The 12,699-nt window shown below is 40.4% G+C and overlaps 1 protein-coding gene across 3 annotated transcripts in view; it reads left to right on the plus strand.

Annotated features, from left to right (window-relative positions):
- Window positions 1–10,311: 10,311 nt before the first annotated feature.
- Window positions 10,312–12,699, plus strand: part of LOC133636057 (CUGBP Elav-like family member 3) — a 113,393-nt gene continuing 111,005 nt past the window's right edge. Inside the window, exons 1-2 of one of the 3 annotated variants that reach the window (XM_062029673.1) lie at window positions 10,312–10,864; window positions 11,135–11,185. The gene's annotated coding sequence lies outside the window, so the exon portion shown is untranslated. The remainder of the gene's footprint in view (window positions 10,865–11,134; window positions 11,186–12,699) is intronic. The other 2 variants (XM_062029672.1, XM_062029670.1) reach the window with 2 other exon arrangements.

The raw sequence follows: 12,699 nt of genomic DNA on the forward strand, positions 1-12,699 counted from the left end.
AAAAAATGTACTCTAAAATTGTGAATTTTTGTCTTTTTTTTCCCTCAAAAAATGAACAACTTTGCGCTCCCCAAAATAACTTGTTTTTCTGAAAAATATAACTTTTTTTTTTTTTTTTCTTGTCAAAAAAAAATCGTTTTCCTTTTTGTAAGACTAACACTTTTTTTATTGGGAAAAATATTTTTTCTTCATTAAAAATATTACTTTTTTATTGCAATGACACAACTTTGTAGTAAAATACTTCTTTAAAAAAATATTTTGTCTTTCAACATTTCGACTGCGTCATGAATTTAACGCCATGAATTATCATGACCACCAGATGTCGCCAAAACACAAACTAACACTCCACTTTGAATGCGTGACTAATCGTTTTATCCTACGATTCCTGCTGATACCCTATCGGATTGATATCGTAACTGGCCAACACTCAAGGCTCCAATATTGGTATCATGGTGAAAAAGTTGTATCGGGACACCCCTAAAAACGATGCAATTGGCTCAAATCTAATAAATAAAATATAATAAATGAAAAATATTCATCCCAAATGTATATACTGTATGTATGTGAGTACTCCTTTCACACACACACACACACACTTTGAAGTTTGTGTATATTTGTCAGCTCTTATCTGGATGTGTATAAGATGTTTTGAAGATAGCAGGCGTATATTTTTTAACTGAATAAAAAGTATCTATTGTTGTCCTGTTTTACCACTCGAGTTTATTATTTTTTCCCCTCAGAGACAGCTAAATAAAAGTGAAACAATTCATCATGAGTGAGTATATTGTGTATATTTAAAAAGGCTGTTATGTGTATTGTCCACTGGATGGCGACATTGAGTCAAAATTCAACACTTTTTTTTGGTGACAGACCTCTTAATAAGATTATGATTTTTCATCTGTTTTTTTGCATTTTTATCAGTTGTATTTGGCAGGGTAATACTAATACGTCCCTTTACTTGTTGCAGTCCTTATCGTAGTAAATGTCACATTTAGAAAATGTCATGTTTGCAAACATACATAGAAAAGACACTGGAAAGAAAATGTAAATATACACGCAGTAAAATTATATTTTGTTTATTGACAACGTTTTTCATGTTGCTCATCTTTAACATGGCTCCTAATATTTTATTTTCATTTGACAATAAATACATTAGATTTTAATTCAATTTAACTTTAATTTATTTTTTTAAAAAGGCTTTATTTTTTAAGATTACAGTCATTTTGTTTTATTAAAAACTTTATTTCCTCAAATAAATTCATCTTTTTTGTAGGATTTTCTTTTCCATGTAAGAATTCAACCTCTTCCTATAATTCACCTTTTTTTACGGAAAAATATGCAAGACTCTGAAAATTGTCTTTTTTTTTTACTCAACTTTACGTATTTTTTAACCTTTTCATTCCCCCCCCCCCAAAGTTATTTCATGTGTTTTGAAAAATACAACACATTTTTTGTTCTCATGCTTTAGACTATAATTATATAATATGAATTTACTTCTCTCAAATAACTTTTTTTTTTTATCTAAAAAAAAATTACCTAAATACTAAAAAATCTGCAGTGTGTTATGAACACTCATATCAATGTTCAAGTCTACGGTATCTCCTCCTATGTCAAATACACCATCAACACCTTCTCCATATTTTCATGGATAAAAGTCCTTCTTAAAAGCCTAGCTTTTATCGGTCACGTTTTTGGATGATTTCTTTCTTTAATTTAATGAAAATCATCTGCTTCTTCTCTCACTGTCCTTCACTCGCATCTTTTTTTGGGACCCGTGGTTAAAAAATCTAAGTTGTCCTGCTAGCATTAGCTAATGCTAACAAGTTTTTCGGGTTTGCTGTGGCGTTTTCTAAGCCAACGATGGGTGGGTTATTTGGAAACATAGTCGAGAAAGGGCTCGTATCACAAAAGACACATAAGCTTCACTCCATTTTCTTTTTATCCATCAATTAAACATGCTTAACGTTTGTTTTTTCTGAAAAAGATGACTTTTTTTTTTTTTTTTTTTTATGTTCCCTTTGTCTACAAAAAATGTGTTCATTTTCAAAAGATAAGGGCTTTTTGGCAAAAACAACAACAACAATGTATTGATTAAAAAAAACGTATTGCAATAAGACTTATTTCTAAAAATAATAGTAATAATTATAAAATCACACATATTTATTGTCATAAGACTACACATCTTTCCTCAAATAAATGATTGTTTATATTTTACTTTTTAAAGATGAATCATCATGTTGTTTTTGTAAGATTTAGATATGTATTTTCATTAAAATAAATGTTTTATTAAAATGATATAAAACCTCTTTTAGAAAAAATGTGCCCTTATTTCCCTGTGATTACGACTATATATATATATATATATATATATATATATATATATATATATATATATATATATATATATATATATATATATATATATATATATTATTTTTATTTTTTTTATTTTTTTTAATCGAGAATTAGTTTTTTTTTCTCTCGAAAATATACAACTATTTGTTTTCCTCATAAAAAAGGATGGTTTGTATAATCTGTGCAAAAAACTTCATTATTTTTATTTTCATATTTTTTATTATTTATTCATTTATTTTATTATATGTGTATATGTTTGTATTACGAAAACTGACAATAGATATACTTTGAAAAAAAAAAAAAAAGTAGTCACCCCCCCCCCCCCCACCCTTGTGTAAGATTGGAAAAAAAATCTTGATTAATATGTCCCATCAGGGGGGTGCCGTGATATGTATGTGGGTTGGAGAGGGGCGTGAGAGGCAGTAGCGTAATAAGCTTATTTCTGGACACATCCAGATAAGTAAATAGACATTCACTTAAGGGGGGGGCGTGAAAAAAAATTACGTCTCATTGGGGGCTGCCTTGATATGTATGTGGGGCGGGGGTGGGGGAGCATGAGAGGCAATAGCGTAATAGCTTATTTCTGGACACATGCAGAAAAATAAATAAACATTCACTTAAGAGGGGGCGTGAAAAAAATTATGTCCCATCAGGGGGGTGCCGTGATATGTATGTGGGGGGGCATGAGAGGCAGTAGCGTATATCTGGACACATGCAGATAAATAAATAAACATTCACTTAAGGGGGGGAGCGTGAAAAAAAAATTATGTCCCATCAGGGGGGTGCCGTGATATGTATGTGGGGGGGGGGGGGGTGAGAGACAGTAGTGTAATAGTGTATATCTGGACACGATAAATAAACATTCACTTAAGGGGGGGGGGGGGTGAAAAAAAATGATGTCCCACGGAGGGCTGCCATGATGTGTATGTGGGGTGGGGGTGGGGAGCATGAGAGGCAATAGCGTAATATAGCTTATTTCTGGATGCATGCAGATAAATTTAACATTCACTTATGTGTGGGGGGGGGGGGCGTGAAAAAATGATGTTCCATGGGGGGCTGCCTTTATATGTATGTGGGTATGGGGTGGGGGTGGGGGAGCATGAGAGGCAAAAGCGTGAGAGCTTATTTCTGGATGCATGCAGATAAATAAACAAACATTCACTTAAGGGGGGGGGGGGTCGTGATATGTATGTGGGGGTGGAAAGGGGGGCGTGAGAGGCAGTAGCATAATAGGGTATATTTGGACACATGCAAATAAATAAACAAACATTCACTTAAGGGGGGGCGTGAAAAAAATGTATGTCCCATCAGGGGGGGGGTGCTGTGATGTGTATGTGGGGTAGAGGGGGGCGTGAGAGGCCAGTAGCGTAATAGCGTATATCTGGACACATGCAGATAAATAAATAAACATTCACTTAACGGGGGGGGGGCGTGAAAAAAAATGATGCCCATCCGGGGAGTGGGGGGGGGGGGGGTGCTGTGATATGTATGTGGGGGGCGGGGGGTGAGAGACAGTAGTGTAATAGTGTATATCTGGACACGATAAATAAACATTCACTTAAGGGGGGGGTGAAAAAAAATTATGTCCCATGGAGGGCTGCCATGATGTGTATGTGGGGTGGGGGTGGGGGAGCATGAGAGGCAATAGCGTAATATATATAGCTTATTTCTGGATGCATGCAGATAAATTTAACATTCACTTAAGGGGGGGGCGTGAAAAAAATGATGTTCCATGGGGGGCTGCCTTTATATGTATGTGGGTATGGGGTGGGGGTGGGGGAGCATGAGAGGCAAAAGCGTGAGAGCTTATTTCTGGATGCATGCAGATAAATAAACAAACATTCACTTAAGGGAGGGGGGTCGTGATATGTATGTGGGGGTGGAAAGGGGGCGTGAGAGGCAGTAGCATAATAGGGTATATTTGGACACATGCAAATAAATAAACAAACATTCACTTAAGGGGGGGCGTGAAAAAATGTATGTCCCATCAGGGGGGGGTGCTGTGATGTGTATGTGGGGTAGAGGGGGGCGTGAGAGGCAGTAGCGTAATAGCGTATATCTGGACACATGTAGATAAATAAATAAACATTCACTTAACGGGGGGGGGGCGTGAAAAAAAATGATGCCCATCCGGGAGTGGGGGGGGTGTGCTGTGATATGTATGTGGGGGGGGGGGTGAGAGACAGTAGTGTAATAGTGTATATCTGGACACAGATAAATAAACATTCACTTAAGGGGGGGGTGAAAAAAAATTATGTCCCATGGAGGGCTGCCATGATCGTGTATGTGGGGTGGGGGAGCATGAGAGGCAATAGCGTAATATATATAGCTTATTTCTGGATGCATGCAGATAAATTTAACATTCACTTAAGGGGGGGGGGGGGGCGTGAAAAAAATGATGTTCCATGGGGGGGCTGCCTTTATATGTATGTGGGTATGGGGTGGGGGTGGGGGAGCATGAGAGGCAAAAGCGTGAGAGCTTATTTCTGGATGCATGCAGATAAATAAACAAACATTCACTTAAGGGAGGGGGGTCGTGATATGTATGTGGGGGTGGAAAGGGGGCGTGAGAGGCAGTAGCATAATAGGGTATATTTGGACACATGCAAATAAATAAACAAACATTCACTTAAGGGGGGGCGTGAAAAAAATGTATGTCCCATCAGGGGGGGGGGTGCTGTGATGTGTATGTGGGGTAGAGGGGGGCGTGAGAGGCAGTAGCGTAATAGCGTATATCTGGACACATGCAGATAAATAAATAAACATTCACTTAACGGGGGGGGGCGTGAAAAAAATGATGCCATCCGGGGAGTGGGGGGGGGGGGGTGCTGTGATATGTATGTGGGGGCGGGGGGGTGAGAGACAGTAGTGTAATAGTGTATATCTGGACACGATAAATAAACATTCACTTAAGGGGGGGGGGGTGAAAAAATGTCCCATGGAGGGCTGCCATGATGTGTATGTGGGGTGGGGGTGGGGAGCATGAGAGGCAAAAGCGTAATAGCTTATTTCTGGATGCATGCAGATAAATTAAACATTCACTTAAGGGGGGGGGGGGCGTGAGAAAAAATGATGTTCCATGGGGGGGCTGCCTTTATATGTATGTGGGTATGGAAAAGGGGGCGTGAGAGGCAGTAGCATAATAGGGTTATATTGGACACATGCAAATAAATAAACAAACATTCACTTAAGGGGGGGCGTGAAAAAAATGTATGTCCCATCAGGGGGGGTGCTGTGATATGTATGTGGGTAGAGGGGGGCGTGAGAGGCAGTAGCGTAATAGCGTATATCTGACACATGCAGATAAATAAATAAACATTCACTTAAGGGGGGGGGGGGCGTGGAAGAAAAAAAAGATGTCATCAGGAGGGGGTGCCGTGATATGTATGTGGGGGGGCATGAGAGGCAGTAGCGTATATCTGGACACATGCAGATAAATAAATAGACATTCACTTATGGGGGGGGGGCCGTGAAAAAACAGCTGTTAAAAGAGTTCCTAACACGTACTTTAAAGCAGTGCTTCTTAGGGCGGGTGCACTGAGCTGTCTGTGGAAGGGGGGCGTGAGAGGCAATAGCACTTCCAGTGTTAATAAATAACTATCTTGACTCATACATGCAGAAAAATCAACATTAACTTCAAGGGGCGTGAAAAAAAGATGGGTCCTCTGGGCGGGGCGTGACAATTGAGAGCAGCAGCTGCAGGCAATCAAGGTGTTTGGTAGGACTGATCACGTCCGTCGTCTTCGTGGGTCGTGCGTGGATCTTCCCTCTTCCTCGCTGTGGTGCGTGCAAACACGGGAGTGTTGCTCCTTGGCTCCACACCTCCTCGGGGCGCTGCGTGCACGCCTTAGCGTGCCTCCGCCGGGTGCCAGGAGACGCCTTCGGTGTGGTGATATATATACGTGCGTGTGCGTGTGCGTGTAGTGATGTATGTGGCGGGGGATGTTCGAGGCAAGGCAGGCAGATGGTGACCTTTTGGGGGGAAATTACCATGAACCCTGTGACACACTCTCTCTCTCTCTCTTTTTTTTTTTTTTGTACCACGCAGCGTGCCCGCACGTACCCACGCGTGTACGTCAGGTTAGTCGTGGAGTAAATATGCGTCCATCTCTCCCCCCATTGATTGAAATAACACAAATGAGCGCAAAAAGTAGGCCAACATCCTCCCTCGCCTCCCTCCCCTCCGTATTTGGTCACGAGTGGGCGTGTGCGTGATTTCCTCTCGCTGGCTTGAGCAGCTGGAGTCCTCGGGAGCGCGTGCTCGCGTGTCGTCGTCGTCGTCGGGGGCGCGCCCGGGCCGGGAGTCAGGAAGCGTATAGTTTCAGCACCAAGGCCAGCGCTCCGGGCTGGAACAATGGAGAGGCGGGCAAGGGAGTGTCTGCAAATGTTCACATGGCACGGCCACATCCTGGATCACTAGTGCTTCAAATAGTGGGGGCGGGCCCCCGTTGGGAACAGGGACATTACAACTATTTAAGAAGCACTGGTAGGGACAAGCGGTAGAAAATGAATGGATGGATGGTCTAGTTCATTAAACGCCAACAAATAACGTATCAGTGAAAAGTCTGTTTTTATGCTTGTAGAGCAGTGGTTCTCAATTATTTGCTGTCACGCCCCCCACCCTCCCCGAAGTTATTGTTATGATTTTTTTAATCAAGATAATTCGTGTCAAGTTAGTTGTTTACCAAATATTAAAATATTGCCGCCCCCCTTCCAACGACACTTCAGTGGCTGTTTGGAACTTATTTATTTTTTATGTATTTATTTATTTATCTGTATTTTTTTAAGATAGACGCTACTTCGGGGGGCCTGAGAGGCAATAGCCTAATAGCATCTTTAATGTTAGTAAAGAATGATTTTGACACTAACTCTTTATTTTATGCTGCCCTTTTTGTTGCTGTTACTGCAATAGTGTACATGGTCATTGGGATTTGTTATATATTGTATATATTACATAAAAACATAATATAATATGTCAGTATATATTATATACTGTATGTATAAATATTACTGTGGAAGTCGCTTCCTAGTGGTTCCGCTGATCACACACGCCACAGGAGACCAGAGTTGAACAAAGTTTTAATATACATCAATAGTTTTTCGCTATTTGACTTTTTAGTCTCTCAAAAGTCTCTCCAAGTCCTTCCTCCTCCTGCTGTTCCCGACCGACCGCTACTGTTAAAGACAACAGGTGATTGGACAACTCGTACCACCTGGGAAAAATAATCACCTGTTCAGCTGTCAGCGCGCTGTCCTCAGCACCTTGGACAGGGACCTCCGCTCCCGCAGGCAGCGCTGGCCACGCCTCCCTCCACAATTACATATATGTTATATTTTATATTGCTACTACGGTACATTTTTAGTCTACCTTACACCTGCATTATCCTTTGTAACTGAGCTACTCTGTGGAACAATTTCCCTTGTGGATCAACAAAGTTTGTCTAAGTCTAACAATCTTGATAAAAAGAACTAAACATTAAAATACAAAATTGAGAACTACTGTCTTACATAGGGATTGTGAATGATAAGCAAAAATTCCAAACAAGTGCTGTTCCCCTTTAAAGTATAGAGCAGGGTCACCAACCTTTTGAAAGCAAGAGCTACTTCTTGGGTACTGATTAATGCGAAGGGCTACCAGTTTGATACACACTTAAATAAATTGCCAGAAATAGCCAATTTGCTCAATTTACCTTTAACTCTATGTTATTATTAATAATTAATGATATTTATCATTGTGGAAACACTGATCATCTTAATGATTTCTCACAAATAAATATATATAGAAACAGATAAATATCAATATGCAACACTTTATTTTTATATTTTCTGTAAGTGCACATTTTTCAAATTGAACATTTCAATGATCACTTCTAAGACAGTCTTGTGAAATCTCAATATCCCATTTTAACTAGCTAGCCACTAACATTTTTGAACAAATCATGAATTACTTTGCACCATGTTGTACAAATAACTCATGTAAAATATAAAAGTCAACTCTCAAATTTTTAAATAAATCATGTCACACTTTGAACTGGACACCAAATCTGTTATCTGTTTCTTTGTCAGTTAGTGAAGACCAAGTCTTTAAAATATTTTCTTGGATTTTCAAATTCTATTTGAGTTTTGTCTCTCTTAGAATTAAAAATGTCGAGCAAAGCGAGACCAGCTTGCTAGTAAATAAATAAAATTTAAAAAATAGAGGCAGCTCACTGGTAAGTGCTGCTATTTGAGCTATTTTTAGAACAGGCCAGCGGGCTACTCATCTGGTCCTTACGGGCTACTTGGTGCCCGCGGGCACCGCGTTGGTAACCCCTGGTATAGAGAATGGTGTTATCCAGATTCAGGCCATAAAAATTAAACATTTTCTGATAGGAAAAACAATTGTTGCATTTTTTTTTTTGTAAGAGGATTATATTAGCACTTGATTTTGTAGAAACATCAATTTTTCTCACGAGGATTTATGTAATACAGGTGTTTCCAAAGTGCGGCCCGGGGGCATTTGCGGCCCTGAGCTCTGTTTTTATTGGCCCGCGACACATTCTATAGACAAACTAAACAGGTCCCAAATTAGAACAAAAAACTATGAAAAATTAAATGGGACCAAATCCCCCCAAAAATGGGACCTGAAAACCAAAATTGCAGACAACCTGAGGAATTCCGTGTGTCCTGTCATGATGAAAAAGTGTTGTGGAGGGGGGCGTGGCCTGCGGGCCTGCCGCGGAGCGGGGTGTGTAAGGGCCGGCCTGGAAGACAGCGGCAGGTGAGTAGATTGCCCAGCCGGGGCTTGTTATCTAATCACTTGTCGCCCTTATTAGCAGCAGCCGAGACGAGACACGTGGTGGGGAGTTGGAGCAGAGACACTGAAAAGGCCTAAAGTACATATTGCTGAAAAGCAAACGAGACTTGTGTATGACAATAAAAGACTGTCTCAAACCTGTACACCCGGCTCACGAAAGATCTATCGGACTCATAGAAAGACTTCCACAAGTGTACACAATTCTTGTGAGACATATGTTTTTGAGTGTACTAAAGCTCTCAAAAGCATTTCAGTTGACTGTATAATAGCAATATTAGTAAATACAAGCTTACTTTCGAGCACAGTTAATATAAATACAAATAACATCATTATTAAAATAATCCAGAATTATTGTATTGCTTTGTTATCTATAACACAAAGCTAAGATGTAGAAGTTTTTTTCAAATGTTAGCATATGTCATACTTGCCAACCCTGCCGGAATCCCGGTATTCAGCGCCTCTCCCAACAACCTCCCGGCAGAGATTTTCTCCCGACAAACTCCCGGTATTCAGCCGGAGCTGGAGGCCACGCCCCCTCCAGCTCAATGCGGACCTGAGACTGAGTGGGGACAGCCTGTTCTCACGCCCGCTTTCCCACAATATAAACAGCTTGCCTGCCCAATGAACGGAGAAGTTAAACAGGACAATACTGCCATCTAATGGATAGCCAACGGAACACTGAAATTCATGTATTATTTTTTTTCTATGTAAATAAAATAAATATATATATATATATATATATATATATATATATATATATATATATATATATATATATATATATATATATATATATATATATATATGAAATATATATGAAATACTCGAGTTGGGAGTTGGTGAATTCTAGCTGTAAATAACCACGCCCCCAACCACCCCACCACCCTCGACCAAGCGCCCCCCCCTCCCCCCTACCCCCAACCTCCCGATATTGGAGGTCTCAAGGTTGGCAAGTATGGCATATGTTCACCTACATTGTTTTGGTTTGAGTATTTTTCATATACAAAATGTATAAAAGTGGCCCTCGCATCCTTCAATTTTTCCTCTACGTGGCCCTCGCTGGATAATGTTTGGACACCTACTGATGTAATACAATTATCGTCTGTGTGTGCGTTGGGCTCATTTGTCGACGGTCCCCTGGTGACGTCACACCGGCCCTGTCAGGTTGGCGAAGGGGGAGGGGCCACGAAAGAGAGAGAGAGAGAGAGAGAGAGAGAGTATAGTATACCGGCGGGCTGACGACGTGAAAGGAAACATTCAACATAGGACGGCTGAGCGCAAACAAGGAAAAGGAAGACGAAATTTAAATTAAAAAGTCCGAACAACAACGACGAGACTGCGCGGGGGCGGACACACGCACACAGAACAAACATTTCCAAAATCAATTACCGCGTGTCGTCATTAGTTTGTCGTCCATTCGCCGCCAAAACAAGCTAGCGAGCGAGACAACTTCTGCCATTTTTTTTATTTTTTTTGCCCGACTTTGTGCGGACACACACTCACACACACGCACAAAAAAAAAAAAACAAGTCTCCGAACTCTTCGTGCGACTTTGCTTTGTCAGGACACAACCTGTAGTATCTCGGGGAGGAGGAGGAGGAGGAGGAGTAGAGGGAGGCACAAAGAGAGGAGAGCATCCACGGGAGAGAAGACACTTCACTCGCATCCTTTTTTGAATTTGGGACAATCTTCACCATTTACCTGCAACAAGAGGTAAGACTTTGAATATACGTGTGTGTGTGTGTGTGTGTGTGTGTGTGTGTGTGTGTATATATGTGTGTGTGTGTGTGTGTGTGTGACAGGAGGGAGGGGGTCTGGGACAAAGAGCAAAGGGAGCCCCCACCCCCCAAACACACACACACACACACACACACACACTCATGACACCCGTGTTGTAACCTACAGCTGCCTAAACAAAGAAGCCTCCCGATGCCTATGACCGAGCCCCCCCATCATGTTGTGTGTGTCCTCTGTCCTCTGTAGGGGTCCACGGCCGCCACCGCCGCCGCTGCTTCCTCCTCCTTACCTCCATAGGTAACGTCACATTTCTTTGCCACTCGCAGGAATTTGAGGAGGATTGTCGGCCAATTACAATTTGCATAATCGCCGTGACACAGGCCCTTTGTCGTCGGCCGGTTCGGGGCTGTAAATACGCAATCGCTTATTTATTTATTTTTTTGGTCGTCAAAGGGGTACGGCACTTTTTTGGGGGGGGGGAGGCATGTTTTTTTTGTGCATTCTAACTCGTAAATAAATGTTAGGAAAAGTCAGCTAACAAAGGAGGTAATGGCAGTCACTCTGTTCCGCCTATAAAAGGCTCTAAAAAAACCCGTCAACGTTTTAAACACATGTACCGTATTTTCTGCACTATAAGGCGCACCGGATTATTAGGCGCACCTTCAATGAATGGCCTATTTTAAAACTTTGTTCATATATATAAGGCGCACCGAATAGACGCTACAGTAGAGGCCGGGGTTACGTTATGCATCCCGTTGTTGCGAGACCTGTTGTGGCTCAATGTTGGTCCATATATAAGGCGCACCGGATTATAAGGCGCACTGTCAGCTTTTAAGAAAAGGTTTTTAGGTGCACCTTATAGTACGGAAAATATGGTAATGTAGTGATATTGCTAATAACGTGTAACGTATTTTTCGGACTATAAGTCTGCAGTTTTTTTCATAGTTTGGCCGGGGGGTGCGACTTATACTCAGGAGCGACTTATGTGTGAAATTATTAACACATTACCGTAAAATATCAAATAATATTATTTAGCTCATTCACGTAAGAGACTAGACCAGGGGTCCCCAAACTTTTTGACTCGGGGGCCGCATTGGGTTAAAAAAGTTTGGCCGGGGGCCGGGCTGTATGTATGTATATATATATATATATATATATATATATATATATATATATATATATATACTGTATATATGTATGTATGTATGTATATATATGTATATGTATGTATGTATATATATATGTATATGTGTATATATATGTATATATATCTGTATATATATACAGTATATATACATATATACATTGTCTTTATAATCCATTTTGTCATTTAACATCAATTAACATTGATGTTCATCAACATTTAACATTGTCATGTTATCGATGGGAAAATTTATTTTTAGACAGTATGATTGGCCTGAGCGGCTAGGAGACACCGAGAGTAACAAGCGGTAGAAAATGGATAACAAAGAAAATATTTTTTTAAAAATAAAAAAATAATAATGGATCCGGCCCGCGGGCCTTAGTTTGGAGACCCCTGGACTAGACGTATAAGATTTCATGGGATTTAGCGATTCGGAGTGACAGATTGTTTGGTAAACGTATAGCATGTTCTATATGTTATACTCATTCGAATGACTCTTACCATAATATGTTACGTTAACATACCAGGCACGTTCTCAGTTGGTTATTATTATCAGGTCTTATTTCTACTTTATCTATGTTTCTGTTTTATCTAGTGTGTGTCATGATTAATTTCTATTTTAATTTTTTATTATATATTCTTGCTTTATATTTTTATTTTTAATACT

Source organism: Entelurus aequoreus, linkage group LG20 (assembly GCF_033978785.1).
Source record: "Entelurus aequoreus isolate RoL-2023_Sb linkage group LG20, RoL_Eaeq_v1.1, whole genome shotgun sequence".
In the NCBI taxonomy this organism is placed as follows: domain Eukaryota; kingdom Metazoa; phylum Chordata; class Actinopteri; order Syngnathiformes; family Syngnathidae; genus Entelurus; species Entelurus aequoreus.